The sequence below is a fragment of the Propithecus coquereli genome, unplaced genomic scaffold (genome assembly GCF_000956105.1).
Source record: "Propithecus coquereli isolate 6110/MARCELLA unplaced genomic scaffold, Pcoq_1.0 Scaffold501, whole genome shotgun sequence".
NCBI classification, from domain to species: domain Eukaryota; kingdom Metazoa; phylum Chordata; class Mammalia; order Primates; family Indriidae; genus Propithecus; species Propithecus coquereli.
In genome coordinates, this window is record NW_012150853.1 from 57109 (window position 1) to 64875 (window position 7767).

The window sequence follows — 7767 nt, forward strand, 5'->3', positions numbered from 1 at the left end:
AACAGCCTGACGCAGGAACTTGGGGGTCTCCGCCTCCACACTGCCCCACTGCCCCCCCATCCCACTGCCCCCCCATCCCACTGCCTCCCCATCCCACTGCCCTTGGAGTCCCAGTGACAGGCCAGCACCTCTCTGCTCTAAGAGCCAAAAGACCCAGCCTTGGGCCTTCTGTGCCCTTCCCCAGCGCCCGTGGCCCCCTGGCCTGACAGCAGAGTGGAATCCAGTTCCCCTACATCCATCCTGGGGCCCTGCCTTATCCCCGTGCCCCGAGTCCTGGTCACTGCTGGCTGGGAGGAGGGCACAGAGAAGGCAAGAGCTGAGCAGTGTGAAGCCTTCCCAGCTGGGGCCGTGGGCTGAGGGAAAGGGACTAGGGCATCCCGGTGCCACCTGGGCCCTGCCCACGTGTCGGTCCAGAAATCCCTTTTGTGATCTCCTGTGAATCGTGCCCTGGTCTCATGGCAGGGCTGGGGCAAGAGACTCAGGGCCTCTGTTTCACAGACGAGGACACGGGGGCCCCAAGACATCAGGAAGGAGTCAGGCAGGAGTCTCGTGTCCCGGCCCTTCCCTCCTCCCCTCCCGAGTCTGGGGCCCTCAGGCCTCTTGGTCCCCTTGCCAGCCCCTATGGTCTTGGCTGGGACCTGAGCGACGGCTTGGTCTCTGATGACCCACCAGCCTGTCTATGTGGGGCTGATCTACCTAGGGGACACACACACCTGTCACTGTCCAGGTGTGGGCGGATGGCCTGAGGGGTCTGCTCCCTGGGGGTGCATGGGGGGCCTGCATCCACTTACTCCACGGATGTTCACAGAGCCGTGCTAGGTGTTGGGGATGCAGCCACCTGTGACCCTTGCGCAAAGGATCCCAAAGCCAGAGACGTGCCTCTCTCCCTCCACACTAGCCCGGGACCCGAATGTGGGGGTGGCCGGAGCATGTGGCCTCTGGGCAGACTCTGAAGTAGAGGCCCAGAAGAATAGGAACTTGAGGCAGCAACGAGGCGTCTGGGCCCTGAAGACGTGGGCTGGAGGGGCTGAGAGCCTCCATGGTCAGCACTGGGCCCTCTTCCTCCACTCTCTTCACCAGCAGCTCAGACCAGCTCCAGCAGTAACACAAAGCCAGGTCGGTGACTAAAGGCACGGCAGATCAGTCACACAGGCCAACCTGGCTGTGGCATGGGGCGAGACTGCGGCAGGGCCTGGGAGTCAGCACAGCTGAAAAACAGGCAGTGGAGGAGGGCCTGGGCCCTCTGAGCTGTTCTCTGCGGTCTCGACACCCCCTCTGCAGGGCCTCTTGTCCCTACCCACCCCCAAAGAAGTCTTGAGAGAGCCCCAATCAGGCAGAAAGAGGAGCAGGGCTGGCCTCCAAACACCCCAGTGTTGGTCCAGCACCGTGGGGATCAGGTGCGTGGCTGGAGCTCTCCGGGCACTTAAGTCAATTCTGAGGTCCAGACGACATTTCGACTTCCATTCAGCCCGCTGGAGTCCTGAGGGCCCGTGGTCAAGGCCTTTCCAAGGCAGGAAGCAGCATCGGACCCAGAGTAGCAACTGAGCAGCTGCTCAGAGCCCAGGAAAGGGTTTGCAGGGAGCAGGCCACACGGTCACAGGCACCTAATGCTGCTGCACAACTTGGAAAATCATCCCTTTTCTTAGGTTCCACGTCCCCGACAGTGTCTTTTGCGCCTCTCCTTTGCTTAGATGGCGTTTTCAGGCGCGCTGCATCACGTGCTACCCCAGCGTCAGCACAGCAGGGCCAGTCAGATGGGTGTTTCCCATCTGGTTTTATGAGGCTCCCGAGGGAAATTGTACCCATCTACAGAAAGAAAAGGTGAGGGGCTGACACAGTCCCCAGGCCTCCCAGGCCAAAATGTACTGCTCAGGGCAAGCCTGCGCCAGTCCTGCCTCCCTAAACAGGACAGCAGGGCTAGCAAGCAAACTGCCAATGCCTCCAGCCTATTCCAAACATTCTAAACATCGTAGAATCTGCCATCTGCCAGAGGAGGCCTGTGACGTCCCTGTCCCATCAGAGCAGGGCTCAGTGCACGACATTGTTTCTCAACCCCTGATGATGTGATCTATTCCTGGCATGGACACAACTTGTTTCCTTCTCAGCCTTCCTGTCTGTCTGTCTATTCGCTTGTCATTTCAACAAGTACATGCTAAAGACCTTATTGTGTGCCAGGCCCTGCGACAGGCACCAGGATGGAGTATCAAGAAGATTACGCAAAGTCGCCACCCACCAGAAGCTCAGAGCCCAGCAAGGAACAAGGCCGGCACAGAAGCCACAGCACCCAGCAAACCCAGAGCTCCAGCAGAGAAGCTGCCTGGGAGGGCACAAGACACAGCCCCTCCTTAGTACAGAGCAGCTGCAGGCCAAGGAACCCTGGTCAGAACCCCCAGAAAGGGGCAGTCTTGCTTCTCTCCCAGGAAGCTCAATCCCTGGCAGAATCTACTTCTGGGGGCATCCACAGTGGCTTCAACTGGTTTAATCTGAAGAAGAAAGTTCGGTTAAGGCAGCTTTCAGAGGAAGGCAGGACGAGGGGCTTGCAAGGTAGGAACCGGCTTTCACGGGCATCAACCTCAGGAAAAAGCGACACCGAGAACAACCTCTGGGCCTGGGCTCTGGGCCCTGGGGCAGACTGGCCAGGCCAGCGAGAACTCTGTTCTCCCTGAGCCTAGGGCTGGGGGCTGGGGCTTCACTGAGAAAAAGAGTTCCAGATGGCAGTGGGGGGCGCCTAACCAGAGGCCTCCTAAGCCCCTCTCCCCCAAGCTCCCCAGCAGCCGGGAGCCTCAGGCTCCTGAACCCTTCCTGCGGTGATGGAATGGTCTAGAGACTTCCTCACAATTTGGTTTGCTGAGAGGGGAAAGTTAAAACCACCCTTTTTCTGGGAGCCTTTGAACAAGTTTATGATCCTGCCCCTTGTCAGGAAATCTGTTTTCACTTATAGGAAACAGGCTCAGGGCCGGCGATGAGCAGACCCGTGAGGGGAGACTCGCACGGACAGGCTAATTACATTTTTCACCACCGGGCCCTTCAGTCGCTCCCTCTGATCCCGAGCGAAGTGCTCTTGGCCTCGGGCTCCTCGAGACCCCCATGGTGGCTCCTCTTTTGGGGAGCCTGCGAGGGTGGGGCTGGACAAGCTGAACTAGAGCGACAATGTAGAAGGCTGCAAGTGGCCTGGAGGGGACCCTGACAGGAGGGAACATGTGCCCTCTGACAAGGGCAGGTTAGCGCAACCAGTGCCGCCAGCACCTAGGCGGCCTCCGCTCAGAGCGGCGGGTTCTGTGGGGCGGCTGGGGAACCCTAGAGGATCAGTACGGGAGCTGCGAGGGGCTCCAAAAGGCCAAAGCCCTCGAAGGTTATCCAAGGCCATTGTCCCCGGGCTCCAGAAGCCCCTAGGGCCTCTATGGCCAGTGACCCCAAACACACGCGGCTCTGGGGCCCGCCATGCCACTCTCCAGTCACATGACCCAGGCCGGGCCAATCATGGTGCCTTTGCCCTCCACCACGGTGATTGGATTTGTGGCGAGCACGTGACCCAAGCTGAGCCAATCAGAGTTCGCTCCTGGGACCGGACATGCGCACAGGCTCAGTGTCGCGGCCGGTAGCGAAAGCCCGCACTCTCGAATGAGATTGGTACATTATGTGTAGGACACCCAGTTTAAATTCAAATTTCAGATAAAGAACAAATAATTCGTAGTATAAGTATGTTCCATGCAATATTTGGGATATACTTGTGTTGAAAGTGACTCGTTCTTTATCTGAAACATGGATTTAACCTGACGCCTCTGTTCTGTCTGCGATGTCTGGAAACCCAGCGGTCCGCCCGCACGAGGAAGAGGCCAGGCGGCAGCTCCTGCTGCCGGGAAGCCCATCGCCTGCCGGCCGAGGGGGCAGCAGCCTGGTACACGAGCTCTTTGCAGGAGGCCAGCGCAGTGGCTGTGACCTTGCAGCCCCGCCGTGCGGGACAGTCCTCCCAGCGTGTCGCACATTGAGCGTGTCCTCCGTGTTCAAGGCCGAGGTCTACACAGAGTCCTGGGCAGTGCTGGATCTGGCCAGATGTGAGGGACTTGGGAAGAGCCAATGGCAAAGAAGAACCAGGGAGGCTTGAGGAAGAGGAGAGTGGACAGACACCCTGGGCTGTCCCGGAGGCTGAGCATGTGCCCGCTGAACACCACTGGGGGCCCCACTGTGGAAGTTTTCAATAGTCAGATGGGCACGTGACCCACCCCAGGGTGCCCATCATCTCCTTCCCCCAGCTCGATAGACTCACAGCGGGCAGGGAGGAAGGTTACGCACAAGGACCCCACCATGAAGCTCTCCTCCCCACAGCTGGCCTGGTCCCCACTGACGAATGCTCAGTTGCCAGGAGCAACAACGGATCTCCAATCCCAGCTCTGACATCATGCCTCAAGGGGACCCGGATGCCGTGTGTGGTGCATTGATTACCTGCGGCCCCTTCTATCATGGCACAGGCAGAAATCTGTCCTCATCAGGAATAGGTACTACCCTGGATTTGTATGTGTCATGGGCCTAGAGAACCCCTAGACCTGCTCAGGGAACCCCACCCAGCCCCTGAAACCAAGGAGCTGATCTCTGAGGACACCAGGGAGCTGAACCATGGTCCTTCCCCATCCTGTCCCCTGCCCCTGGCATCTGAAGCTTGGGGGCAATGCAGCCTGGGTGGTCTGAGGTGCGGCCTCTGTCACGGGTCCAGGAGACAGGAGTTGGAGAGGAACTGAGGACTCTCACTGTCACACCAGTGCCCTGTCCTGCCTCCGTCCTGACTCAGTGCTGTGCTGGTATGCAGTGTGGTGCCCACAGGAGGACGTCGTGCCAGCCCAGGGACTGCAAGCTGTTCAGCATTCCTCATGCCACAAGGTGAATGGGGGAAACAGGGTGTGGGGTTGCCAGTCTTGCCTGCCGTCGGACAGGGGGCACGTGGTGGAAATGGGGACCTCAGGAACATTCCTCTACTATGTGCTGATGGGTTCGTGGGAGACCTTTGCTACCCCGGAAGGGCAAGAGCCACAGGGGCTCGTACTAGGAAGGAAGGTTGGGTCGCCCCACTGGGCCAGAACCCACCCATCGAGGCTCTGGCTAGAGGCGAAGGCAGCGTGGTCAGGTGGGTAGTGGCTCGTGGCCCCTTGAGAGAAAGGTCTCTTTGTCGCTTCCTGCCTGGGGCCGTCTCCCTTCCTTTCCTCTCCTGTTCTGCTGTTGGTTTCATGTATTTCGTTGGATAGTTCTAGCTTCTACTGTACGGCTGCAGACACTGGGCAGAACCTCACCAGAGCTCAGGGAGGTGGACATCCCCAGAGAGCGGGCACAGATGTCACCTCCTGCTGCCACACCAAGTGGCCTGGCTTGCTGCCTGGTAGGGAGGGAATAGGTGGTTCTGCTGAACATCAGACGCTGCACTGTGCCTGGCAGGGCGCCCTGGGACGGTGGGTGTGAGTGACGGGTGTGGCTGCTGCGAGAGTGTTTCTGCCCAGAGGGCTCCTGTCCCCTTCTTCTGGTAACAGTTCCTGCTTTGTGCAGGAACTGCCTTCTCCCCATCCACGTGGTGCTGGTCAAGCTGCCACCCAAAACCCAGGCCCGGAAATCACACGCCATGTCCCCCAGACCAGGGAGTGGGCCCTTTCCTGGACATAGGGGGAGGACCCTGCGTTCCTACTGGGTAGCTGAGCTGGGATGAGGTGGCCTGTCCCTATCTGGGTCATGGCTGTGTCTTCTTGCTGCATGGGGAACACACGTCTGCCGTGGAGAGAAGGCCAACACACAGAAGCAGTGCAAGGAGACGGGTGGAAACACAGATAGACAGAACTCCAATGACAGCTGAGTCTTTGGAGGCCCAGAGGCCCAGGCTGACCCTGACCGTCCTGGTGGTAACTGCCTTTTGTGCCAGACACCTTGGAGCTGGCATTGCATCCGCTGTAACCTAAAGGATCTCAGTGCACCAGCGCTGGATTTCACAGGGCAGTGACGGGCCACTGCAGCGCTTGGTGACAGTCCACGCCTTGAGCATCTCTGGGCTCCTGAGGTCCTGCAAGTACTCTGGTAGCAGGTGGGGCCAACTGAGGCCTGAGGAAGGAGGGAGGGGACCCATCCTCCCGAGTACCCACAGTACGCGGGCACACAGGCTTCCAGCGAACGATCTCGCGTGTCCATCACGGGGATCTGAGCAGACAGAAATGACAGCCCAGCCACTCGGCAGGTGCTCCCCGGCCAGAGAGGCGAGCAGGGTGAGCTGCAGAACATGTTTCCGGGCCCCGTTCCATACACGCGTGTGTGCGTCCTGTACTCGTGTGTGTATAGAGAATGCTCTGGAAGTGGCCACCCACGGCAGCTCCAGTGCCGCAGGCACGGCATCGGCAGGGCGGGGGAGCGGGATTTCGTGTTGGGCCTCATCGCGTACCTTGTGCCTGGCGTCGTCTCTGCGTGCAGGTGCTCTTCTGGAAATTTTAACACACGTGTAAGGCAAGAAGACAGAACAGACATCTGGGGACTTTGGCATCAGAGACTCAGGTTCGAGACCCAGTTCTGGCGCTGGAAACGCTGCCACCTTTGGGCCCAAATAGGGCTGAGGCCAGGATAGAGGGCAGTGCCCGAGGTCCGGCCTCTTTTCTCCTCCCTCCTGGTCTGCTGTGCAGCAGGAAGGCTGCCAGTGCTGGGGCCCACCCGGTCATCCGGAGCTCGGCCACCCGTGGTGGTCCCTGCCTTGCCTGCTGTGCTCTGGGAGGATGGGAAGGGGTTCACGGCCACACCTGTGCCCTACTTAAAGAGGTAGCGGTGTCAGCCTTGGTCATCAAGGGGCTTGGGGAGAAGGAGCATCTCTGAGAAGGGAGTGATGGGGGCCTCGTGGTCTTGAGTCCCCCGCCAACACCAGATAGAGGGAAGTTCTGGAAAGTTCTTAGCAATGCCTGCTTCTCTTGGTCTGTCTCCTGGCTGCAGGTCCTTGGGTAGGCCACTTGCCTCCCTTGGACCTAGTGTCCCTGTCTGAGAATGAGATGGAAAGGACACTGATGGGACGGTTCTCGGGTGTAGGTGTGGCTGAGCGCTGAGCAGTGACAGCCTCTGCAGAGAGGGACAGGGACCTGCTGGCCATCTGCCTTCAGCAGCAGCTCTTCACTTCCAGTTACCAGGAGGGGCAGAGACTGTATTGCCCCAGTACCTGTCCTCTCCTTTTTCTCAGTAATGTAACGCCCAGCTTGTGACTGGGCAACTGGTCACCCAGAGTGGAAATTACATTTCCAGTGTCCCTCCCAGCTAGTTCCAGGCAATGAGAGTGAACAGCAACACCACGTGCAACAGGAAACGTCCTTAAACACGGGGGCTATGCTCTTCTTTGTCCCTTCTCCCTTTCTGCTGGTTGGAATATACATGTGATGGCTGGAGCATGAGCAGCCATTCTGGGTCATGAGAAGGAAGCCATCTTTGGGGAGAGCAGAGCAACGAGACAGAAAGAAGGAGCCTGGGTTCCCGATGGTTATGGAGCCTCCACAGCTGCTTTGGAGGCCTTAAGTAAAAAGGAAAGAAACATCTTCCTTGTTCAAGTGTGTGGAGCCCAAATCTAATCCTGACTGGTGTTAGGTGTGGTCCAGTCTACGCCAGGCTCTCACGGCTCTTCTTCTCTTACCAGCCCTGTCTGCCCAGGCCCAAACTTCCAGTCTCCACCTCTCACCCCCCCACTCTTACCAGCTCCCCCCCATTCTGCTGGGACACCCCTAGAGAGTCTCCAGGTACTGTGGGCTCTGAGGTGTGGTACCAGGTCAG